The sequence below is a fragment of the Triturus cristatus genome, chromosome 5_1 (genome assembly GCF_964204655.1).
Source record: "Triturus cristatus chromosome 5_1, aTriCri1.1, whole genome shotgun sequence".
NCBI classification, from domain to species: domain Eukaryota; kingdom Metazoa; phylum Chordata; class Amphibia; order Caudata; family Salamandridae; genus Triturus; species Triturus cristatus.
The window spans coordinates 757801872-757829547 of NC_140587.1; the positions used below are offsets into that span (position 1 = coordinate 757801872).

Consider the following 27676-nt stretch of genomic DNA (forward strand, 5'->3'; position numbering starts at 1 on the left):
GTCGTGAGGGCTGAGAAATCAGAGTGTTGGAACTGCTGGCCACCCAATGAGGACCAATAATTTCTAGCCAACTCACAAATGTAAATACACTACTCTCAGACTATATGTCTCTCTATCATGAATTGGAAATCAGATCATTATAAGCACAGTTTCTATGAATAGAACATTAAGTCACGTATAATAAAAGACTCAGACAAATTTTAGATACATTTAGTAGTGTATTAAAGGTCCAAAATTAACACATATAACTACCATTTTATGCTGTTCAGTCATGTGTCTTATAGCTCGTAGTATAAACCCACACATTTGATCAAAGCAAATCTATAGCTGAATAAAAGAATCTATAAAGATGATGAATTAGGTTAGGGCTTCCAACCTCCAACAAAGCAGAAGGATGGTTCAATAAAGTTCTCTTAGCATACGCAAAGGGATCAAGTTAAAAACCAGTAAGGAAAAGTCCATTGGCAAGGGGAATGGAGCTATAATCAGGAATGTTCAAGTCTGGTCTCTCGCCAGACAGCTCCAAATCCTCCAGCAGGCAAGTACATCAGCAAGGGGAAAAAGGCAAATGCATGAAAAAGTAATTAGGCAGGTAGTCGACAATGGAGGCTACAGAAAATGAAGGGCAAAATGGAGGCTTCCTCCTCCTAGATGTACAGATGTACTCCAACTTGTACATCTGTGATATCATGGTCTGATTGTCATGTGACCATTCTTCTGCTCATCAGCTACAAAATTGATACTCCAACATATTTTCCGATGTTGCTCATGAGAAACGATTGCCCATTCCGTCCTCACATGTTAGTTGATAAAGAGCTTATTTATATTGTTGCTCTTCGTGTGTTAGGTCGAAGGGTCAAGTTTCCATCAATTCACTCACAACAAAGTTCGTAAAACGTATCTTGTTCTTTTAGGAATGTAGTGTGAATATTTAAAGAAAGCAACATTGTGAAAACATAACAAGAGTACATCACATCAGGCTATAAAATAATGCAGCCTAAGGGTAAAAGGCATTTTAATGCATTTTAAATTCAGCACTTCTTATTTAGTAAAATAAACTCATAATTAAGTTCAAGCATAATGAAATAATTCGAGCATATCATGTGAGGAAATAATTTTAATGTTTGTCAGTGATTATTGCATAGAAATGTTCAAGCTCTAATTATGGCCTACAACTATAATTTCATAAGGTCATACATGTAAATGATTGTTAGATATCATTATAATAAAATCGTTTCAGGAAATCTAAGACTCTAATAATGTTAAGCATTTATACTGAAAGTTTCAGTGATATTGCAGTGTATACTGACATCTCAGACCCCTAACAATAGAACCAATATTCAGAGCAATTCAAGTACATTCCTGCACTTTTCTGCAGGTTTATTTTGATTTGGAATGGTTTGAGTCTCTTTTAGAGAGGGCTTTTCAAACCTGGTTTTAATGATTTTCAATAAACTCTAATATATCACTGTGGCGAAAATCCAGATTCAGTTTGGACTGGAGAGATTATCCTTACTATCAGATTCTGACTCTCAGAAATATGTATTTAAGAGCCACCTTGCTGAAGGCCACCACCTGAACAGAAATCATTGCCAAATTATGGACCAACATTTCGAATCATTATTTATTTTCAATGCTGCTTAAATGTGGTCTGTCAACACGTTGGGTCTCAGTCTCAAAGTATAGTCAGTTCGAAATCATATTAGAAAACACTATGATCTCATCATCTAATGAGGGAAATGTGCTTTTGGATTTGTGTAATACACATCCCTAATTCACAAGGTCAGTATTTTTATATAATTTGTTTATATGCACATTTGTTTAAGAGTTTAAAAGGATCAAGTATGAATTCTATGGAAAGCATAATAGAATTAAAAGTTTTGGATAACAAGTCAAATTCCTGTCATGTGATCTGCAATTGACTAAATGTTATGAATAAAAGAAAGTATTAACTTCATTCAAATTGTACATTATTAAGGATTGGCAGAATTGCAGCAGTGTTTTGTCTGGGGAAAAAGGCACAATTTGTTGACAAACATTCTTTATTTTTAGACCCTTTAAAAAGTTCTTATGCCTCAAGTGACTAAAAGTGCATACCTCCCATTATGTTTCTAACTATCTGATTTCCCGCTACATTAACAACTTAGTGCTTACTTACTTCAGCCTACCACACAAGGAAGATTTTAATTAATTTCCACTGCTCATATCCCTAAAAATGTCACCTAGGTGTGCCTTACTTTTATCTTGAATACGGAGTGTTAGCAATCTATTTGTTCAATTGAACATTTTTTTGCTCGGAATGTCAGACTTTTTTTATCATTTGGATGATGACAATATTTGTGAAGTTACTGAAAATGTGTTCTCATTTTAGCTTATGGACACCTTACATAATTTCTATAAGAAATAATAGGAGAAAACTGTTTTTTCTCTGACATGGCTCATAAAATCCCAGCAGAGAATCAGCAAAATTGCCTAGAACTCACTACAATTCGAAAATATTTTTAAAAATCACCAATAAATGATTTATATTGGAACAAAAATCTGTTATCACCCTTGGCTTTCATTCTTTTTTGTGACCCTTAAAAACAGGCTTTCATTACAATGCATTTCAAGGAGATTAGAATGGCGTATCCTTATCACCTAAAAATATCCAACCGGTATGCTTCTTGTAACGTTCAGCTAAGTAGTCCCATGAAAAACACACAATCTAACACACAATTTTGTGAATATCATCTCACATGTAAGGGTCTAATTTAAAATAGCAATAATATGCATGGGGAAGGCTACTACCAGGTGTTTGTTGACCAGGTTGGAATGGAGCTTCTCTTGGCTTTGCCTCAGGAAACTCTGACTTCACTCAGTCAATAACTACCTGGGAGCACCCTCCACCCGAATAATAATACATGAGTATTTCCCCCACACTAAAACCAACAATTCAACAATACACCAACACTGAAGTAATAGGATGCGTTTAAAAGAAGCTTTGAAAAGTTTACAATGTGTCTTAAAAGCACCAGCGATGATTGTGCTGGCAATATTAAGAATAAAGGGAGAACATTTGGGTCCAATGGAGAAAGACTAAGTAACGGTGTCCAAGACCATATGGAAATCACAAAACTTTGGCTAAGTAAAAAAAACACATTTCTGTCAATCAAGTAAACAGGTGGAAAGTAAAGTGCATGTAGAGTACATGTGAAGATCACAAAAGAATAGCCAAGAACACCACACACACACACACACACACACACACACACACATCAGACTGCATTACCCAAATATACACTCCTCACACTATCTAAGGAACTGTGAACACAATTCTGATCTCATTTGACATAATCCGAAATACAACAGACATAGAAATGCATTGTAGGAAATGTTAATCTACATATGCAATAATTGGAACACTGTGCCACCCAAATGCATTTTTAGAAACAATACCCCACTCAATGGTGGCACAGTTAAAACATACTGGACATTAACACACACACACATTTAGCAGAAAAAGTGCTCACAAGGTCTACAAATATTACCCTAGGTCGCACAGGAGACGTCCTTGAAGGACACTATGATATTTAGGACCAGATGTATGACGGAAAATTCCATGCGCAAACGGGTTTGCAACCCATTTGCGCATGCAATTTTCCTCTGGGCCATGTACTAACACTATATATTGTTTGGGACTCAGTACTAAGGAGGGGCGTTCCCTTTCTAATAGAGACTCACAAGCCATGTATGAATGTTTTGCAACCACAATTGCAGTTGCAAAACACTCACAATTTTCCACCCTCTTCAAGAGGGTGGTATTGCAGTCGCAAATGGGGAAGGGTCCCCAGGGGAACCATTCCCCTTTGCAGGGGAGAATATTTTTTAGGGGCAGGCAAAGGTACCAGGGACCACTACCTGCCCTTAAAAAATGAAACAAAAACGTTTCATTTTTTGTTTTTAAATGCATCCCGATTTCCTTTAAGGAAAACGGGCTACATTTTTATAAAAAACTGCTTTATTGAAAAGCAGTCCCAGATATGGAGGTCTGCTGGGCCCAGCAGGCCACCATCCCTGGGAGGGCCAGCCATTCCCAATGGGGTCGCAAATTGCGAGTGCCTCATTAATATTCATGAGGCTTGCATTTTGCGACCCCATTGGGAATCGCAATCAGTGTGTCTGACACTGTTGTACATTGTAAATTGTGATTCGCAATTTGCGACTTGCAATCGAGCGCAAATTGCGACTCACAGTTTATACTGGCCGTACATCTGGCCCTAAATGTGTAAACACACTCATTGTGTTATCAAGAAAAAAAATCAAATGTAAAATATATATATAAGAAACCATTAATAGCTAACCCCAGGTGGAGACCTCCACTCCACCCGCGGAGTGTGCAGAGATTTGCCTTATCCGCGTTCCGCGGAGAACGCAGAGAAGGCAAATCTCTGCACACACCCCAGCGGAGGCGAGTCGGCCAGCCCCCGGCTCCACCCACCAATTATAGAAAGTAGGTAAAAATGATTAAAAAATAAATTAAAAACCACTTACCCTGTATGCGGCATCCCCGGGCTGCCCTCCTCCTCTTCTTCGCCCTATCGGTAATCCTTGTGAAAACTGCGCATTCGCGCTCGCCCGCACATGCGCATTTCTCTCAAGAAATGCACATGCAAGTGCACATGCGCAGTTCTCACAAGGATTAGAGAGATGACGAAGAGGAGGAGGAGGGTAGCCCGAGGACACTGCATGCCAGGTAAGTGGTTTTTAATTTATTTTTTAATCATGTTTAATTACTTTTTATAATTGGGGTGGGGGCGGGTGGCGTAGCGTAGCGGAGTTTCACTGAGTTTGTTTTCAACTCTGTGGACCTCCTCGTAGCCCCACTATGCACACTATGCCCGGGGTTATTAATAGCACTTTCAATGCACCTTTCATTGTTCACTGAATATCCACAAACACACAGGACACACCAGTGCTACCATAGTATAGAACTTGTACCAAAGATCTATATAAATGTGACACATAAAACATTCAAAGAGCACAAAACGTGCACTAGAGACATATAAAAATGTGAATGTTGTGCAAATATTCCAGGAAACCAAACTGCGCGAAGACAGAGAAAGATCTGGGGGCAACCGACTCGAAAAGGATTACTGACTTGTAAATTGACAATGAAGGAACAAGCTTACTATTCATTCCTCGCAACTGAAACCCACCTCTCTCACCTCACGCAGCACACCTTCACCCTCGTCCATGAGAGACTAACATAGATGTAGACACATTCCCCAATCACTCCAAATGCACTTAAGTCTCAGCGAGGCCTTTCTAGAAAACAGAGAATGTTAGTAAACAGAGAATATCTGACATCTGACGTCTCCTGATTAGACACAAATAAGAAACAACAGCTAGAAACATCCTTAGTCAAGAAAGCAGAACATAATGGGGAATTCCCACCCAGTGAAATCCAAATGCTCCCCCTTACAATGCTAAACACGATGCTCTTGGAATACACCAGTAACACAGACTACAAAAGCAATGGCACCAGTTCAAGTATTAGAACCAATACGTGACTGCACCCGCATATGACAGGTGGGAGTTAGTAAGTGGACGGATTTCAATAAATAATAAATTACATTAGTACCAATAAGAGACAGCCACAAAAATGAAAGTCAAGCCTGAAGAACTAGGCCACACCCTCCTCACAACAGATAAATAATCAACACCCTACGCCAGGCATATTTTGGCTCTGGTACATCCATGTTCATCTACTACGTCCTGGTCTACGTACCACACTTGATGAAACTCATTTAGAAAGCACAAAGGTGATGGATGAAAATGATTTAATAATTCGGACCAACTTTCCATTGCAATCAGCAGCTTCTGGCCTGTAATGTGCAGGTCATTTTCTATTGGCGAAGATAAAAGATATTGGGGCTTGCTCAACTTGCCACAGTGTATTCTTGGCTCAACTGTGTCTTACTGTTCTCTGTCAAATGGCAATGTATCTGTTGTTATGCCCTTGCTTGCTGAAGTTGCAGGCTTAAACAAATGTTGTTTATATTTAGTAGATGCATCCCACCACATTGATAATGAAGCTGTATGCTCTATGCACTCGGCATGAATGCATTTAATCCAGTGCAGGGTTGTGTGGTGTGCTTGCATTGGACTTCTCCACCACAGTGGAGTCTCACAAACTGAGCTTTAATTCTGAGTCAATGACTCCAAGCGGTTATCTTTTTCCCATGTGTTACTTTTATCCTGGTCCTCATCTGTCAAGGACTTTGTGGCAGCGATGTGTGGTATGAGGGATCAGGCTAGGTAGGTTTACTTTCCATGGTCTGTTGATCACTATCCCAATCCGAATATACCCTTATTTGTGAGTTGGAGATGGTGGTGAGAGGGACTTCCTAAAGATACAGGAAGCTAATTACCTAGTCTAATCTCGAGACTTAAACTAAAGAATGACTCCTGCTATTTGGTGAGAATAATGTTTCGGAATGTGTGGACGGCTGCACATCTATGTAAGTTGTGCTGTTCCACGGCAGAAAGAAAGTCCTTTGTGTGAAGGGGCACCTGTAAATGAGAGACTGTGAAAAGTTCACAACGCGAAATAAGGCCATATAGAAAATACAATTGCTTGCTTGGACAGCCTGCAGTGTCAGTAACTTTTCAATCAAAAGGTCCCAGAGACCATTTTAGCAGAGTTGCACGCTATAGCTTAGGGTTTTAGCGACAGCTTCAGTAATTGTACTTTGTGTTCACCTGCACAAGCAATAGATTAAAAAGAAAAGAAAAAGCCATAAGGATTGTAAAACATCCTGAAATAACTTCTGCTGAATTGCTCAGAAGGACCAGTAGGATGGGAATAGGTTTTGCAGTTATTTGTACGAGGGTATTAATACACTGTGTTTGACAGTCCTTTCAGGGCCTGTTCTTCTCTTTTTTATTTATAAAGTATGATCCCTTGAAAGTAGAATGCCGGTCTTAGCGAGTTATATAAAAGAAAAACATATCTATTTACTTTCCTAAGTGAATAAACAGTCTTGCAGATTATTTCTGGATGCAATTAGCATTCAGTGCAGCTTTTAAGAATATCTGTAGATGGTCATCATCATGGGGAACAAGTGCCCTGAAGACCCATCCATCCATCAGTGTGTGTGTACACACACACACACAACACACATACACTATTGAACTGGGCACCTGAACAGTTTGGAAAAAGTCCAAAAATTAAAAAGTTATGCTGTTTTCAATAGGTGATTGGCATTAGGTTTGTTTGTTGAATGATCAGATGTGAACGGGATTGGTGGAAGCCATATCGATGGAGCACAAGTCATATGTAATGAGCCAACACGGGTTTTACTTTTTGAAATTCCAACCTGTTTTCCTGAAAGGCACAGAGTTTGTAGAAACACACTTGGCATTAAATCTAACAAATATTAAACTAGTTGGGGACTGTTTTCAGAGGATATCCCCAGTGATACTGGCTTGCAACTGTAATCCACCTAGAACAGGCCAAAATATTCAGTACATAAAATCCTTTTTTTCATTGTCACCCTTTCCTCTTCCTTACCCTTTCCCTCTCACTCCACTACCATACTTTAAATATTTCACTCTCTTTTAATCAGATCTCTTTTTTTAATAGGCCGTTAAGGGTCACACCTGAACTTTTCCTTTCTGTACATGTTGCAAAATTAAAGGGCCAAATATGTCATGAAAACTTTAGACTATGAATTAACATGCCCCCTTCTCGCAGGCAGTGTGCCCCCTCTACTCTAAAGAACAATATCCACTGAGGTCTGTCCTCGTAATTTCTGAGGGAGGTCCCACCTATCGTCCACATCATTTAGAGAGACAGAGATATCTGAAAGGTGCAGGAGCAAGAGCTTTTGTACATCTGATAATTATGGCATGACATATACTGTTTCATAACCATGAATGTATTATCTTCATGTAACAATGCGTATGAGTTCTTAATCTTTTGTGTTTTGACTCTATAAAGCAGAAAGCACTTTGACGTTTCAGAACTGAAATGGCCGTGCTGAATAAAATCACAAAAGTAAACGAATCAATTAGTTGACTATTGTTAACTCCCACAAACACTGCACCACCAGGGGCGTCCAACGATAAGATTGACTCTTCAGTGGCATTGGCTGGTTGTTAAGTCTAGTAATGCTGAAATAATGGTAAAGAAAACAAACAGAAGAGTTTTGTTGTGAGCAAAGCTGTTGGACAAAGAGATCATCTTGGACTAGTGTGTGTTGTCTTTCAAACATACAGATACAGACCCGAGGGTCAAGTCCCAGCCCTTGATATTATTAGGCGTGAGTCTTGATGAATGCACTAAAGACCCCTCTGCTCAAACACCTGTGTGGACATTTCACACAACCCATAAAAACAGAAAGGACACATTAAATATAGTAATTTCCCATGTGTTTGCATACCCTAATGGTGACAGGCTCTTGTCATACATGCAGTACATCTTTGTACATCTCTGAAAGGTATGCTGTGGAGGCAACAAAGGTTTCTTCCATCTTTGAAGTCGTTTCACAAATGGTAAATAATTGCAGTCAGTGCGGTGGTGGAAATTAGCGTGAGATGACAAGAATGAGGGGAAGTAAGATGAGGATAAGAAAACTCAATGAGTTATGTGCTCACCATTGAGGACCAGCTTCAATCCTCTTGATATCAATATATTGAGTACATTGAGGAGGATTATATTAACACCTGTTATTTAGAGAGCTAAGAAACCGACACATCAGTTGCAGGACTCTTTTAATTAATAAACATGTTCATGAATAGTAGTTTTATTGGTAATATTTTAATTTTTACATTGATTGTTCCATTGACTATATGCCGTATGAGGAAGTGGAATCGTAAACCACACAGGAGCAAAGACGAGAAGTAGTTAATATAGGCTAAGAGAGAAAAGTGTCATCAGGTGGCTCTTGATTCACTATTTTCCCAAAGATTGAGTTTGTGGGCCACGCAGTTGGGGTGAGTGTGTGACTATGACACAGACCCTTGTGTGCAGTGAAGAGAGAATTAAAATCCAATTAGAGCAGGCCAACAAGGGGATGAGTGCTGGTACAACATAAACATCAAGCTGGGCTCTCCTAGTGTAATTTATTCTTTATTACCAGTGCAGAGGGAAAGGAAGGTGTCTCATGACCAGGGCCACTGGAATTATGCGGAAGCAGAGGACCAAATTATGTGAAGGAAGGGCAAAAGTATGTGGCAGGAAAAGGCAAACTATGAGCCATAATGTGTCACATTTTTCTAATAGTACTACTACATTATTTTGTCATTTTTTTCACATAATAACACTGTCTGAGCAAAGATTTACACTCACACATGCCAATTCAACACCCAAATGCAGCAATAATCAACTGTAAGATGGCCAATCAACCTTTACAAAGGATCTTCCACTAAGTGGGAACAGATGTCACCGCATTTTTGTAACTTTTGGTGTGCATGAACTAGAAACAATAGTTTGTTTTTGTTAAAATCATCAGATTAGGAAGCAGATGATGGATTATGTGGCAATCCATAATTATGCTGAAATTGCTATGGCTGCAGAATTGCATAAGTCCAGTGGCCCTGCTCCTGCCCAATGTAAGTCAGCCCCTCCCCACACTGAACATTGGTAATAAACAGCATATTAATCCTAGGTTGTGTGTGGGTGTGTTTAAGTATGTGGGTTATGCTATGCTGTTTTTGTCATGTGTAGTAGTTTACCATTACCAAGATGCAAGGGAATTACTGCAAGCATAAAATGGCTTAAACTGGAGAATACCAGCAGAGGTGTTTTCCTTTGTAAATTGATTGTGAGAGACAGTAAGCTTTCTAGACTGTGCTATGGAATATGTCCTTTGAACTCTAGTAATAGATGTGGTAATATGCCTTTATTAGAAGAATTGATTTAACATGTGCTAAAGGGGCACATCAAACAACTGAATATCTATCTATCTATCTATCTATCTATCTATCTGTCTGTCTGTCTGTCTGTCTGTCTGTCTGTCTGTCTGTCTGTCTATCTATCTGTCAATATGGGCACCTGACCAGGTTGGAAAAAGTCCAAACATTAAAATGTTATGATGTTTTCAATGGGGATATCTATCTATTTAAAAATACACATATGCACACACATATACATATATACATAATGAACAATCTGACAATTTGATTGACAACGTCAAGCTGTCTAGAATTGATGTGAAACATAAGCTGGCGAAATCTGAATATAGGGGTTTATATACAACATTTTGGCGTAGGGCAATGCTGCTCTCTAGAAGTGATGTAAACCTAAACTGGTGAAATTTGCATATAGGGGCTTATTTACAACATTTTGGCGTAGTGCCGCGCTGCAAGCTATCCTGTTGCGCTGCCCTACATCAAAAGAAAAAGGCAGGAATGCGCCGTATCTACAAGAATAGGTACATTCCTGTCCTCTTTTACTGCGCTGGTGCACACATGTCTGCCATGCACCAACGCAGGCCCCCTTGCACCATGGTGCTTGGTGCAAGGGTGTCTGTGTTGAAATCAAGTTGTTTTTGTGGGGGAACGGACACCTTTCCACACATAAACAACCCTTATGCCACCCCTGGGGACGCGTTTGCTTTTGATGCATTCCAAAGGTTCACAGCATGTTGTAGATCTGGGAATGTGTCAAATGCCATGGGTGTTATGTGGGAACACCCACAGTAGCACCCGTGGCATGCCTCCCCATCGCAGTGTTAGGCAATGTAAGGATTTGCTCTGCATCACCTCACGCCACGCTTGGTGGCCTTATGTGGTGGCCTCGTGGGTATGGATAAGCCAAGGCCTCTGTCAGAAGGTCATAAAAAGTGAAGTTCAGTCAGCGTACTGGGCTTGTAAATAAGCCCCATCGTGTTCAGCTACAACTGCAAACTTGCTGCAGTGCTAAATTGTTCTTTTTTTGATAAAACGTAACACCAATTCACCAATGGCTGTCCTCCCCAGAGAGGGGCTTCATTACGCGTCTGCACAGAAAATAATTATTCAGAGTTATTGCTCTTCTTTCATTTAAACGATCGAAAAGTCTCACTGGTCCAAAATGAATCTTTCTGAAACTCATCGCATTCTTTGATGCAAATTCTCCCCGCGCTTTCCTCGGAGAAGACGAGCCGGCTTTCGTTTTTTTGACAATATATTTCTTTTGTTGATTAATGCTCCCATTAGTTTGAGGAAGAACAAAACGGAGACGGCGCGAAACGCGACCTGCCAATTCCATTACTGCATTGTAGACCATAATGTGCGCTCTTGGAGGACAATTGTCTGGAGTTCCTGAGCGGCGAGCAGGCTTCTCGCTTGTGTTTGGCAGACGTCTGTCTGGTGCGCTTTTAGGTGGCGTTCACTTAGCCCGTGGTGCGTCGGCGATATTCCGCAATCCGACGGAAGAGATGAAAAGATTAGTGCAAACACCTGCTGCAAGATATTGACAGAGAGCCTCCTCCCGCCCCCAAGATCGTGCCCGCAGTGCTATCTGAACATAGATTTGTTTTAATTTGCCATTGATGCGTTTGATGGCTGGCGCGATCAAACGGGCCGGAATCGAAGCCAGGTATGCGCGCGGCTCTGCTATCCTGAATATTGGCCGCTTTTATAGATATAAAATCTCGAGGCTTCAGTGTTCAAATGTATTTGTAGCGATGTTTGCTTACAGATCAATATTAAATAAATTGGTCTGGCAGCCGTGGCTATAAAGCAGCTGTCGGCCTAATGTAATCCACAATGCTGTTTTGTCTCCTGCCTGGAACTTGGTTAGCCATGCACATGTAATTTGTGAGCGTCTCAAGGAAATATTAAGTACTGAATTGGAATGTGGGTGGGTGGGTTTACCTGTCTGCATAACATGGCCCCTCCCTGTGTGTCGGTGCATGCTCAACGCGGGTCAGTTCTCATCTTTCAGGTTCACTCCTTAAACCTTATTTTGAAACATATGCCCTTAAAGCATTCGCAAAGTATGAGAGGATAGGGGCGCCACGTGTTCCTTTTTAGGTCTAATACCCTTTGATTTTGTTAAAACTATATGCATAATTTACATACAGCTTATTTATAGGGGTTTTCAGCCAGCTCTCTTCGTGTAATGGTACTTATTGTGTCACTACATACTTTTCTTCCACCATTACAGCATTCAGCATGAGGCAGTGGGTCAGCTTACTTCAGCCATTGGGTAACTTCACTGTGAGCAAGAGCATTCTGCCCTTTCAGAAGTAGCAAATCCAGACAGAGAAATTCCCTCAAGTGTCAGAAACTACTATGGTGTGTGTACATTTATCAAAACCAAAAACTGTTTGCTTCTAGCCACTGTGTTTTTATTTTTTTGATTGACTTGGCCCTGCAGCTTTCAAAACAATCAAGTTTTGCAAAAACCACGACAAAGCAGGCTCAGACATCCAATAGGCTGGCAGCCATCATCAGACTTGTTGGCATTGCCAATGTGTGTTAAATTATTAACGTTACTCAAACGTCTTTTGACAGAGTTTTGTGATGGAAAGATCAGACAAGGTGTTTTTGTTTTACAGTGAAAAGACTATCATTGTAAGGAATTCAACATAAATAATAAAGGAATAGATAATGTTGCTGGATTTCACTATTGCAAGTGTTTCACATAATGATATTACATAAAGCATAATGTTGCCATGCTCACAGCCGGTCGCCTGAGCTAGGGTTTTGAGTTGCAGTTCCAAAAGCTGGCTATGACTATCTCTGTGTTTGGATTTAGTATACCCACGTGCATTCCCAATGCTGACTCAAAGAAGAAGCTAGAAAATTATCCGTCTTACAAAAAGGGATCAATTTGCAACAATCTCTTTCTAGTCTCTTTTCAACCATCCCAGGGGTAATAGCCAATATTAACGTGATATAGTTGGTTAAATACACAGGAATCACTGTGGCAAGCAACCCTAGGTCAACATTGCCTTTGGTGTGGTTTACTATTAAGCATTTAATTATATTCTCATGCACCACATTCACAAATCTGCAATGGAAGTCATCCAATAATCTTTAAAAAAGTTTTATATTTCACCCAGGAGTTCAAATTGTAACAAAATATTGTAACTTAAATATTGACTAGCCAAATATTGGGAAAGTAAATGTGTGTTTGTCTGTATGTGTGTGTGTGTGGGTATATATATATATATATATATATATATATAGATAGATATATAGATAGATAGATAGATAGATAGATAGATAGATAGATAGATAGATAGATAGATTTCACAGAAACAAGGCAAAAATTAAACTGACTGTAATACTTAGGTATTCAAAAAACCTTAGAAATTCACTGAATAAAGCAAAGTTTAAATGGACAATATAGTTAGATGAACATGTCAGTTAAAAAGTTAAAACGTACTATTTTTAATGAATTAAACCTCTGAAATTCACCGGTTATATTTAGCTAATGCAACTCTAACACATTCCCTAAAGTAACTATAACTTGCACCATCGACATGTCATTAGTGTCTTTTCAGATGTTGCAGTGATGTTATCAATTGTCTCATAGACTATGTCAGGAGTGATGTAATATGTGAGGTAATTATCGGTGCATGGCAAGGATGCTGGTTATATATATTTTATGGTACGTGTTGTAGTTACTTGTGATTACTGCAACTGGTGAATTTCAGTGGATGTGAACTTCCTTGTCCCCCTCAAACCCTGTGTGTATGCTGCCATCATTGTTGCTGGATTCAGCTTGCCTAGCTCTTCTGTCCGGCACTCTAAATCTCCTTTCATGAGCCATTATCCTCGCCTCTGATTCAAGCTTGAGCTCAGCCATCTGCAATCAAAACTCCCTCTCTGCCTTCCAGTCTGCTAGTTACTCTGGGGACAGGCCTTGTGAAGACACACTCTCCTCTCTGGCAGGAAGTTCCTATTCAGGAGACAAGTGATCCCCCTCTCCTGAATGCCCCGTTTCAGGGCTGGTGTCCAGGCCCCGCTCCTACTCCTCAATATCATCCTCCTCATTCTCATCATCTGTTGCTGTCAAACTGGTGAACCTCCACCCAGGACCTCAGAGCTTTCTAAAGCTCTACATTCTTGGTGCCTTCCTTAGTTGGCGATCCCCTTTACTTACAGAATTGGTTGGCTTCCACCCCACTGAAGCTCTCTAGGTTGATAAGCTTGAATTCCATTTCTGAAGGCATGGTCACAGACATTCAGGTAGAATGAGAGAGAATTTGGAAATAGCAAAAAAAGGCAACCATGGGAAATGTAAAAGAAGTCAAATTGGTATCAAATTATTTATCTGAGATTATAGTGCTACACAAAGTCACTGTACAGCACTGCACAAAAACAAGTCCATATTGCACAGCTAAATACCAATGTTGGAAACTTGGTTACTGGCTGAGGTGGGTGAAATCCTACGCAAGCAGCAAAAACAATTTCGGGTGAAGTCACAAGCAAACCCCAAATTTAACTGTGCTCAAGCCTCTGGTAGCTTCAGGCTCCGAGAGGCCTTTGTTCACAGCAACAGCGGTGAAATAAAAAAAACATTGCAATATTGTTCTCCAAGCTTCTACCGGCCATTAGAAGCCCAGAGCACTCCATTGTCTTCAATGGAGTGCGAAACATTCCAATGTTCTAATGTGTGGTAAAGCCATGTATTATTTGCCTTTCAAATTATTTGACCACTGATCAACTTAAACCTTTTGAGCCACTTGAATACTAGTGGTGACTGCAGAGTGGAAGCGAAAGACAGTGCTGTGTGGCAAAAGTCAAGCAATTCATATTTTGTCCATTATAGCACAGTGGGAAATACTAACCCCAAAGTTTAAACTTGGATTCACCAAGTCGAGAGAACATTTGTCCTCAACATACATAGACAATGGAAGATCAACTGCCATTCTTGTGTCAACAATGCCATTCAACTCTCTAATATTTCCTGTGTTAGTCTGCCTCCTTGAGAAGCTTGTGACAGTGCATACAACAGCCCTGGACTGGTCACTTGGTATCGAAGTGTAGTATTTATTCATTCATTGAAGAATTTATGACTGTTGTCTTCACCATAATGGTGGCAAAGTACATTACAGAGGACATGAAAAATGTCAGAATATCCAAATGGTAGGAGAGGTAAAAGCAACCTACCAAAAAGACCAAGCTATGGATGTGCCGGCCAAAGATCACATTAAAACATTTTACTGTTTCAAGTGTCAGTGATTTCTGAATTCAATCCTAACTTCACACAATTCTTTAAATACTTACGATTTGGATAGCGGAGAGGTAGAAAATACTATTCCCACTTAAGTGAGTGTAACAGTAGGGAAAGTGATGGATAGCAGAGGAATAAAAATTACTATTCCCCCTCCAGTGAGTGCAATAGTAGGGAAAGTGTTGGATAGCGGGGGCGGGGTGGTAAAAATTACTATTCCCACTCCAGTGAGTGCAACAGTAGGGAAAGTGTTGGATAGCAGAGGAGTGGAAATTAATATTCCCTCTGCAGTGAGTGCAACAGTAGGGAAAGTGTTGGATAGCAGAGGGGTAAAAAATACTTTTCCCACTCTAGTGAGTGCAACAGTAGGGAAGTATTGGCTAGCAGAGGAATACAAATGGATATTCCCTCTCCAGTGAGTGCAACAGTAGGGAATGTGTTGGATAGCGGAGGGGTAAAAAATACTGTTCCCACTCCAGTGAGTGCAACAGTAGGGAAAGTGTACGATAGCAGAGGAATAAAAATTAATATTCCCAACCCAGTGAGTGCAACAGTAAGGAAAGTGTTGGAGAGCGGAGGGGTAAAAATTACTATTTCCACTCCAGTGAGTGCAAAAGTAGGGAAAGTGTTGGATAGTGGAAGGTAGAAAATACTATTCCCACTACAGTTAGTGCAACACTAGGGAAAGAGTTGGATAGCGGAGAGGTAAAAAATACTATTCCCACTCCAGTTAGTGCAACAATAGGGAAAGTGTTGGATAGAGGAGGTGTAAAACATTATATTCACACTCCAGGCAGTTCAAAATTAAAAACAAACAAAATATCACCAACATAAAATTAAAAAAAATACAAATGAAAAATATATTAAAAAAAATAAAAATAAAAAAATAGAAGCATATTATCATGTTAAAATAGATAAGACAAATACCTAGAAATATTATATTAAATAAATTTAAAATGTGATTTATTTATAAACGAAAACATTAATTATTACATAAATGTAATCTTTTTTATTTCCTACCCTATAACACTGCACAATACACAACATACATCTAAATTTTTCAAAAATGTACCGCCATAATTAACAATCAATTAAAGAAATATTATTAATTAAAAAACAAATTAAAACAGATAAAAATTAATTTACTCCCCAAATCTTACCCCTAGATAACCAAAACTCACACACAAAAAACCATTACCCTAATTAATTATCGATTGATAAATTAATACTAATGACCAACTAATTATTAATAAATTAAACATAAATTACTTTCCACCATCTACCGCTATAAACCACACAACCCTCACCTAAAAATCATTACATGATTGCCATATTTATATTGTATTTATTAATTAGCATTAATTAACAAATAACTATTTATTAATTAAAAATAAATTACTTCCCACCCTTTACCCCTATAAACCCCACAACCTACTTCTAAAAAAATGACAACATAATTAATTACCAATTAATTAATAATAATTAACACCCAATTAATAATTAATTAATAATAAATTACTTCCTACAATTAGTACTATAAAATCTCAATTAAATAAATATTAATACATTTTAAAAAATCACTAATTTATGATATTCAAATCACTTCCCACCCTTTATTCCTATAAACCCCACAACCCACTTCTGAAAAAATAACACGATTACCATAATTAATTACCAATTAATTAATTCATATTAATTAGCAACCAATGAATAACTAATTAATAATTACTTCCCACAATTAACACTATAAAATCTAAATTAAATATTACTAAATAATAAATAATCATTAATTTATTATAAGTAATTGGTTCCCACTCTATTACCCTATAAACCGTCAACCCGCTACGGAACTTAAAAACACAAAATTTAATTAAAATAAAATTGATAACTACTAAAAAGCTAACACATATATTAAAACACAAAAACAATACTTATTCAAAAAAATAGATCACATACATTTAAAATACATACTAAAATACATAACAGTAATTAAAAACTCTATTTTTTAAACAACTATATTTTTGCAAACGATATTAATGACTTCGATATTTTTAAAAACAATATTTCTTACCTTCAGGTCGATATTCTTCACCACAATGTTCTTGCTGTAGAAATTTCTGTCACAATATTTCCAACTCGATATTTGTGTAAGTTGCCATTTCCTACTCAATATTCTATCTGCATACCATAAGTAAGGCATCCTCCCCCAACTGCCAATGCTATGCTGATGTTAATGGTACCTTTCTACATGTTATATGGCAATGTCTGCTGATTTCATCTTAGTGGGGACAAAGTCATATGAAGATGGAAACTGTGGTTGGTCATCCAGCCATACTAGTTAAACAAATTGCGATTCTTGGGGTAATGGACAGTTGGGATTGAACTGCTGGTTCCAAGACTTTGCCTGGTTTCAGCCTAATGATGGCCAAGTGAGATATATCTACAAACTGGCAGATTAACAATCCCTGACACTGGGAGATTGGTGAAGGGTGTATGAACATCTGTGTATCAGCAGAGAGAATGGTCAATAAGGCACGTTGGAGCCCGCACAAATACCAAGGAATTTGGGGGCCATTGATCAGATTACGGGGCCCTAGTGGTCACAGCTGTTGGTTGAACTCTAAAGTTCAGCCTTGTGGAGAATGAGGGATGCGCATGTTTGGCTATTAGGTTGGGCAATTCCTCACAAAGTTTGGTCTTGTTCTCTAAACATGAATGTAATGTAAAGTATTTTGTCTTGTTTGCAGTAAATGGCATACCTCTATTGTTTTCCCACAAAATAAATACAAGTATGTTATTTATTTAAAAAAAGACACATCTAGGGGAAAGGAAGTTCTTACCACAGGACTTTATTGACCCTACTACCTCTGATGATAGTTGTTTGTGACCCAGGTTTTCCTTACTCACATAACTTCTTCCATTGCATCCCACCATGAAGCTCGTTTGTTTATAGAAATGGTGAATTAGTGCTAGACTAATAGGGGCATTTTCAGAATAGACCCATTTGCCAGAATGCTGCCAAGGATTTAATCGAGGTGAATTTAATTACTTGTAAATCATAGTAGTGGTCAACAGTTCAGTGTTGGATTCTATGAATATCCACAAAACAGATGTGTGCATCTTTGTGCTGGTAATGGTGGTATTGGCATATATTGAACTATGTTTATGCATGGAAATTTTTCGTTCCTAAAACCGAACTTTGCACTTTTTTGTGCCTGCTTCTGATCATGATCGTGCTTCTGGTACAAAAATTTGCCCGCGACAAGGGATTTATTCAACAATTAATTTAACATCCCCCAAATATTACGATTTTCAGTTGAAATGGTGTAATTAAGTGTATCAGTGGATTCCTAGCTCTGTTTCCCCAGCAGTTCATCGAAGTTAACAAATCAGAGATGTTGGTCACCCTGATGTGGTATGCCACCTCTGAGTTGACGTGGCAGTCCCACTTCCACAATTATCCCTGTGATGGGGGTTCTTAATATTCTCTCATCTTTAAAGCAATGGTTTGACAAGCTCCATGGAGTATTTAAAACTAAGCATGGCATGACGACCTGGATTTTAAACAATCTTCTTTGATATATATATATATATATATATATATATAGATATATTTGTTTTTTAAGTTAGGTATCAGAAAACCATGCCCATCAATAGCACTGGTCTACTAGAACTGGCTCCCTTTTTTTGTTTTTCCTTTGTTTGAACAGTGCCTTGCACACAAGGCTGAACCCATTTGAGGCATTTCACTATCTCCATCTTTTATTTCCCGGCTCCAGCGCCTAAAACACAATTTTGAGATTTGGGCTTCTCTGTGCCATGAGCTTACAGAGACGTTGGCTCAACTCTTGGTTCATATTTGTGTTTCTTTAGGAGTCTCATAAACCTCTTGATGGTCATTGTGAGAAGTTGCACATTTTAGCCTTCCTCATAACGACAACCATAATGTTGACATATGTGTACCAATTATTATTCAAATTGTGTTGTCTAGAACATTCAAAATTGTTGCTCCGTTTATGGAGGACTGAAAGTTGACCAACTGTGTCATTCTTGGTAGCCTCAAAGGTTGACTTAACCAGTTAAGGCGTAACCTTTATTGCCTTGGAAACTACTGTCAAATTTTTTTATCATCATGCATATTTGCCGGTAATCATACACATAAATTACTACGTCACACAATTAACTCAGAAGTGTTGCTCAGATCAGCATAGAACGATGTAAGTGTTTGATACAAGTAACTCAAATCCGCAGAACATACAGATTTTTTTAAAATGCCATTGAATACAAATATAGTCATATTTAACTCTAAGTCATGCTAACTATTGTCACAATAAAAAATAAAGTTATTTCACAAAACCTAGATTTCACACTTGAAACGTTTCACGACATCAAAATGGGCATTCCCGATAGGTAATTATTTAAAGACTACATTCTAAATAGATTTTGGTTGATGCCAGAATAGAGGTATTGTGCTAGAAAACTTTCTTTTTATACAGCGCTTCGTGTTGCACTTTTGCCATTTGCAGGCACTACAAATAACATGTTATTTAGAATCGCCAAAACAGTACTCAGTTTACCACTTCAGCAGATGGAAGGCTGGGTGAGTTGGCCATACTTTAATTTGAGCTTCTTCTCTTTCTTTCTTTATTTAAAATTCTTTATTCGACTGTGAACAAACATAAAAGCACATAAACAGCAAAATCAATCAGAAAAATACATTAAAATTAATTAATCTAGCATATTGAAATATAGAAGAAGCAATAGAGCTAATAAATCCACAGAGCACATTACAAAATCTCTCTTTTCAAAAAAGCATTGATTCCCGTGAACGAACGGCTGCACGAAGGAAAAACCCCATTCACACATGGGATTCTTCATCCTGAAGTTGTTTGAGGAAGTCATAGGCTCTACCACAATGCCTGAAATGTCTTACCTTCAGCAAGGTAACTAAAAACTTTTTGGTGAAAAGCTGATAGAAGTCACACAAAAAAATGAAAAGTGCATCATTGTTTGTTTTGAGGTACCACTACATGGGCATATCCTTAAATCTAGGTCGTGTTGAGAACCAACAGGGAAGCATAATGAGTATTTAAGCTTACCAGCTTTTACTCTTAAAATACCATCACTTCAAAAGCAAGTGTTGACTCTTTGGGCAATTTTACCAACTTCCCTCTTAGAAGCTTTGTTCTACCCCTTGTTATCACTTAACCCCTTCGCCGCGGCAGGAATTCCGTCGCGGCGCTGGGGGGGTTTGGGGGCATTTGCGGTGCCGCCGTGCTCGTGACGGAACCACTCCGTCATGAGTTACGGGCGAGCTGTGCTCATGACGGAGTGGTTCCGTCACGACTCCGCCCACTGCGCTAATCGCCCGCACAGGCGGGGAATTAGCGCCGCGTGGGCGGAGCGGCCGCCAACGGCCGCAGCATGACGGAACCACTCAGTCATGAGCACAGCGCACCCGTGGCTCATGACGGAGTGGTTCCGCCATGAGCACGGAACACGTTAAAAACCCTTCACCTTGAAGTAGCGCTGTGAGACCATACACGTTGTATAAACCCACGTAACAATATAAACCTCAAATCGCAAGACATGTATGCTTTTTGGGGTGTCTGTTGATACCTTTCTATACCCTCGGTGGAGATTAACGTGCTGCTAAAGCTGCGAGCAGAAATGCTGACGATTGGACTGAATTATTACCCTTAGATGGATTCATCAAATCTCCCAGCTGCATAAGTCAGGACTTGCTAATGAAGTTCCCTATCGAAAAGAAAAGACTAATTTTGATTTGGCTCTGGTAATGAACTTCGTTTTCCTGGTGTGATTATCTGCATGGGGTGGCTGAAAGAGTAGCAAGAGAGAGCCTGCGCACAGAAGCATTATGCAAAATGTCTCTTGTCTCTTTTTGCGGGGATATATTAAATTTCCGATGTAGTCTATGTAATATAAAATTATGGTAATGACTTTTGGCCCACTGTGCAGGCAGCTTGCTGGTCCTGAGCGCGTGTCTCTGGCTGGAGCACCAGGGCACACTGTGGGAGTTGCCTTTTCTATTAACAAACCTCTAGATACCTAATGATGAATTCTCTTTCACCAAATGTTCTCCTTTTGTCTGAAATACAAGCATTTTCTAAATTGCTTTTGAGAAAAACAAGAGAGGCAGAGAGGTCTGCGGTGGTAACAAAGCAGATACAGACAAAGCAGGGGAATGCTTTCACATCCGTCTTGTAATTATAAGCTAACAATTATGCTGTTCGCCGTATCGTGGAAATATCTGCTGTTTTGTGGAGGTAAACTCCTGCATTACACGAGTCAAGGTGCACATATGCCAGTGCCTTATACGTCACCGTGGAGGCGTGGAGGCTGACAGCTCGATTTATTGACCATCATTTGCTGCAACTTACAGAAACCAAAACCTTCCTTGCTATTGGGAAATTGTCTCTTCTGACACCATTTCCGTGTTCCCCGAGAGGGCCTTCCATGCAAAGCTTCTCGTTCGTTGTTTCCGTTGTTAAGAAAAGCTCTAGAAATTGAGGCCGCGTCTCTGTTTGAGGCCTTCCATTGGCAGCGGCTTGTGTCTGGACTACCACAAACTACGGGTGAAACAATCTGATGTTAAAGTTTAAAAGTACGTTTATTGAAGAAATATTAAAAGGTCAGTATATAATGCAATAAAAACAATCTAATGTTTAAATGAACATTTGTATGCCTTGTTTGTGACTGGCAATCGATGCAAGCAATGAACAACACCGTTTGTGAAAAACTGTCACAGTAAATATACCCACTGTCAGTTCATTGTATCTAGGCGGGTGAAAACCCAGTCCAGGTGCTATTTTTCAATGTCTTGATATTATTCAATGTCGTGATATTATTCAATGTCGTGATATTATTCAATGTCGTATCGCATTAATTCTCACAGATGAGATCAAAAGGACACGCGTGGGCCTCTTCAGAATGGATCATGGGTAATCAATGGCCTATGCAAATATAAGGGTGATATGAATGTGACTTTATGCTGGTCACTTTCAGAATATAATCTACGTCCCCATGTGGTCATAAAATAACGCGCCCCTAAACAAGTTTTACCTACAACTACAGTTTACTGTTAATGGCCATGGTGAGAAAACTGTAAAGTATAACTATATAGCACTTCTATGCTCTGAACACTAAAAGTCACTTAAGAAACCGATCACGAGGTTCTTTTTCCAAGTATTGTGGTCCCATACTTATCAATTGATAGCTCTTAGCATCATGTCTTACGTCTGCTTCTCCTGTTCATTATTTTTATTTAATTTAGATTTGTTAACTGTAACACGTAAACTTTAAAAGTTACAATAGTGCGTTCATTACAACTGAGACAAAATTGTCGTGACTGAGAGAAGAAATCATCCTATCTAAAGAAGACTTGAATACACGTCACATCCCCACAAACAGAAGACTCACCTTAACTTGTGTGCTGTACCGGGGGATGAGCCATATGTGGAGGTTCTTTTTCAAGATTTCCTCACATTTTTCCTTTCTTTTGCTTGGAATGAAAGGCAGCTGCTTTCACTCACGTATGTTCTTTCCCTCATGTACCTTATGTTTTTTCGGAATGATTGTCATATAAATTATTTCTTTGAAATATGAGCTTTGCAATAAGAAATGCTGTACATAGCAACAGTAGCAGAGTGCATAAGGCAAACAGCAGTTGGGGTGATGGACATATAGGTTTTTGTACTTCCTACATGGCGAATCAAGTTTGAGACAAAGTGTACAGATTTACGTTATGGTATATTGGGGGTACCGACGAGTGTGGGAGTTGAGGTGATCTGGATGTCCTGGGGTTACCTTCTACCTTTGGTAAATGAGACTTGGTGGCATATTCAAAAAAGAGTAAAGGCACCCTAAGTTTTCAGAAAGGTGGTTTTAGTGACGCATTCTGAGTAGACTAAATGAGCAGAACCATGAGGCAGCAGAGGCGGTTTAAGAGTGGAAAGTAATGTGTTGAGCAAAGACTGCATAGGGGCACATAGCTAGCTAATATTTGGGAAAAATAATAGAGATAAACCGTTATTGTATTTTTCATTACAAATCATACTTGCTCACATCCTATTGATGTATTTGTTTGATTTACGTAGTCCTAACTTGTGAACTGAAGCACCTTCATATCACTAGTCGTTTGATAGATACCCAATGCAGTTTCCAAGTCCCTTGCGAGGGTACTGGTAGATGTAGGTAGTGGGAGAAGTTATCTGTGTTTCCTCAGAGAAGGGATTCGACAAGAGGTGAACAGGATTCCTTGGTGTCCTGTCCATTGTGGGTAACATATAGTTGTCCGAGTAGTATGAGAAATAATGGAGAACGCTTCTATCAAGGCCCATTTTCAGATTGTTTTGAAGGTTTTCAAGTTTGGTTGATTCCTGAAATGGGGGCATAGTGAGTTTCAGTGACTTGTACCCGTGACCTAAATCATTCTACCTTCAAGCGTCTTTCTGTTGAGTCTGACTTGGGAGATCATGTTTATTCTGCTTGAACTCAGATTTCAACAGGGTGTAGTTTGGTGTAAGTTTCTGTAAAGAATTTGTAACAAGGCCGCCTCTCATTTTGAAAATTGGCTTTCGTTTTTTAGCCGCAAGGACCTGCTGAGCTCTGTGAGCACCTTTACAATAAGTTTTAGATGAATGTAGAGACTTGCTTCTTGTTTAGCATCCTGTGAGGTTTTTGATGTCTTTGAGAGAAGTTGTAAAGAGACTATGTGACACCATCGTCCCTTGATAAAACCAAAGCACTGTTAAGTTTATTGTGATGTCTGCACTGAAGAAGCAGCAGGATCCTTCTCAACATCATAAACTGGTAATAAGTGATCTTTACAATTGCTGAAAATTGATGTGCAACCACGAGATGTATATCAAACCATGCCATAGACATTTTACCAACTGAGCTTGGCTTCGAGTAGCTCCTCGTTGTTCCATCCATTTGAATGGTATAATGCTGTCTGTAGACTGCACAATTATAAGGCTTTGCATGCTTATGTCGTGAAATAAACATACTTTCAATCATCCGGCTATGCGACAGTAACCTAAAGATTTTTAATTTACTCAGGTGCAACTTCAAGGTTTGCCCACTTTATGTATCATGTGTAATTTATACATGCATAAAGTATGACTTTTTTCCAGGAGAAAATCATGCTTAGTCACAGAACAGGCTTTGATTCATACTCATACTTCACAAGCGATACTGTGTGGATTTCATCTTTGGGTGGGGGCACATTTCGTTAGACATTTCTTCTGTCCTTTGCTTTAAGAAACTTTATTACTGGTTTATAGTGGTTTAAGGTTCAGGTGCTGCTAACATACACATGTACAGAGTATTCAATCATCTCTTACTTGATGGACTCCTCATTACATAGCACTGCTGATTTCTGGGATTTGGAGCATTATAATACCTCATGGGTTGATTCCAGCACAATATTAATACCAAAGAAGGATTCCAGAAATGTAAGAAGAGCACGATTAAGTTACGCATTTAGTGGAGGAAAAGACGAAGGATGTTTCAAGGAGGAAAGTGCTCAGTTAACGATGCATAGTGCATAGTACCATTAACTACATGTCGTTTGAAAGCTTCACATTATTCACTTTTAGAAATGAAAAGCTCAGCCGGAATCTTAAGCCTCTTGTTTTCAACGCTTGTGTTTTTTTCCTTTAGGCCACCTTTCAAAGTAGGTGTTTTAAGTAACATATAGGGGATAATTGTAAGCCAAACTGTAGCAAAACAAGGCCTCTATGACATGGCACTTGTATTCCAGACATTGAAATATATAAGTCGCTGGATGATTCTTTCACGTACAGCATCCATCTCTCATATAGCTTGAAATGCATTCACCATTCTTCCTCCCTTCCCTCAGACCTAAAGACTGTCTTTAATGTATGGCCCTCTTTTCCACATCAGTGAGCATGCAAATTATCAACATTGTGCTTACAAGGAATTGCACGATGTGCCAACCAGATGCAGTTAGTATTATTACAGTTTGTTTGCTAAATTAACAATAACTTGAATTATAGTAACATACTCTCCTCATTGCCATCTGAAGGACTAAGCTGCAAGACTGAAGTAAATAAAACAGTGATGTGTAGAATACTTTAATTAATCTCAGACATTGATAAATACTGAGGGCCACATCCTGGTCGATCATGTTTTTGCCCACCATGACACCTCAGATTAGACCCAGCCAAATACAAATCACCTATGGTTCTGCTCCAATAGGAACAGTCCAGCCCTAAACTGCCAAGCCAAGTGTTCTCTGAACCTGAATACAAGCAACCGTAGGCTGGTGTCAGCCTATTTGAGCCTCTTTAGTCGGGTGCAACTTGGTTTTACTGGCACAGTGAGCTCAGTGCCCACATCTGGGTACATCAATTGCACACTAAAATGAACAAAAACGTGATGCGTGCAATATGTTAAATTCATCTGCGCTACAACCTATTATTCTTTTAGGGTAGAGACAATGTGAATGTGTAAGTTGAGTAATACTATCACGTATGTAGAACAACACAATTTCTTGAATGTAATAGCAAATACTCTGTAAAACATAACATATTGTTATTTTAAACAATAATATTAATATAGACAATAAGCAGGATATGGGAGCTTACATTTTAGAAATATTTCAGTATTATAATAGGAGTAGGTTTACTAATAAACTTTATGAAACTTTAATCTAACAATAATAGTACTATGTTAAAAAACATACTACTAATATAGGCATTACAAATGTCAAATTAACTCACTTTGACAAAAACAGCAATAACAATATGAAAGTATAACCTCGCAAACTTTGCTTCGAGTCAGTTTTGACACAACATTTGGAAGCAAAACCTTGGAATTTATTTGATATAAAATGTAATTAAAATCTCAACACCTCAACACAGATGGCTAGAGTTTAAGAATTCACAAGACAAAATGTGTATACACAGTCACAGCAGAATATACAAATTATATATAAGGAAGGCCAAACAAAACCCACTAAACAACAGCATCAACCAAGCCAAATACCAAGCCATGAAACTCCTCAAAATTCTATTAGAATTTTTGAATCCAGAGAAAAATTACACTTTCACAAAACTCTGCAATAGACTAGCAATGAGTTATTTAAACAAAGCAGATACACTTGATTCTTATTTAACAACCAAGAGAAACAACTCTTCCTATACTATGCAGCCAAAAACAATTATAGTAGATACTCAACCTCCATCTGTATCAGTCTTCAAAGAAATTACAACCTCAGAATTTGAAGTCCTGCTAGAAACTAGAAGCCCAGCCAGCTGTCCTTCAGGCCCCCTGCCCTCTACACATTTTGAAAAAGATCCTTCAGTCGACATTTATGTATATCCCAGTCAGAAATATTATCAACAATTCCTTAAAAACAGAAACTTTCCCAGAGTAATTAAAGAAGGAAGACATATGTCCATTGCTTACAAGAACAACTTGGACCCTCAAGACCCTACAATGCTAAATCAGTAAAATAATGGGTGCTGTTGTCCAAAGCTCTGCCCAGCAGGCCATGGCAGGTGCAGCCCATTGTTGGCATGCTGAATTCCAAGGCTGTGTGTTCTTGAATTCACCTCATGCATCTTTGATCCACTCCCAGGCACTCCTTGCCCCTTTATCTCTCACTTGCAGGTTCCTGCGTTCTCCCTTTATGATGGTTTCTCCGTCTTTCTCTTCCTCCATCTTTCAGCTTAATTTATTTAACCCTCTCTGGCTATTACCAATGTGACCCAACAAAGAATCCACATTTTCTCAATCATTTATTGCCTACAGACAGATATACCCCAGGACCATCTAAAATCAAGGAAGTGCTAAAAACAAACAGCCTCTAATATCAGAGAGAACCACATCCCTCTAAAAACTCAACACTCATGCAACTTTCTCAAACAAGCACATAACGGTAAGATACGTGTAAACCCCATTGATTGCCCATTCTTCAAAATCTCAACTGTGAAATCTGAACATCCCACTATCCGAACGTACCACATAGCTCAGTACCCAATGTTAAAAAAACATGTACAAATCATTCAATATCAATAATGTCCGATATCTGTGTAAAAAAGAACTGACTGTTTCAATACCATCAGCAGTTAGAACAACCTATGGGGGAGCAACGTGTATCTCTTTCCCATAGGTAAACAACTTTGAGCCTTTATTTCTATTCTTTATACATCCCTAAATTGCATCCTGCCTCCACATTCCAAAAAACCCTGCGTGAAAATACCATGATTTACAGTTAGGGATTATTTGCTCTCTCGCATTTCTATTTGTATAACACTCTCTTTACAGTCTATCCTCTGCATCCCTTAGTGTCTCCGAGTTTAGCCTACCTCTTCAGGGTCTGCCACTTTACTCTCTATTAAACTTCAATAATCTTGCAAATCATAAACTCTCCTTCTGAATACATTCCTGCAATATAAAAACATTTCTATCCTAGCTACTCATCCCCCTCCCATAAATCAGAATATCTCATTCTGTTCTAACCTCCCTTTG

At 38.9% G+C, this 27676-nt stretch overlaps 1 protein-coding gene across 5 annotated transcripts in view; it reads left to right on the forward strand.

Annotated features, from left to right (window-relative positions):
* The window catches only part of ZNF521 (zinc finger protein 521), a 685278-nt gene that overhangs the window by 430562 nt on the left and 227040 nt on the right, over positions 1-27676 (forward strand). The window lies entirely within an intron of this gene.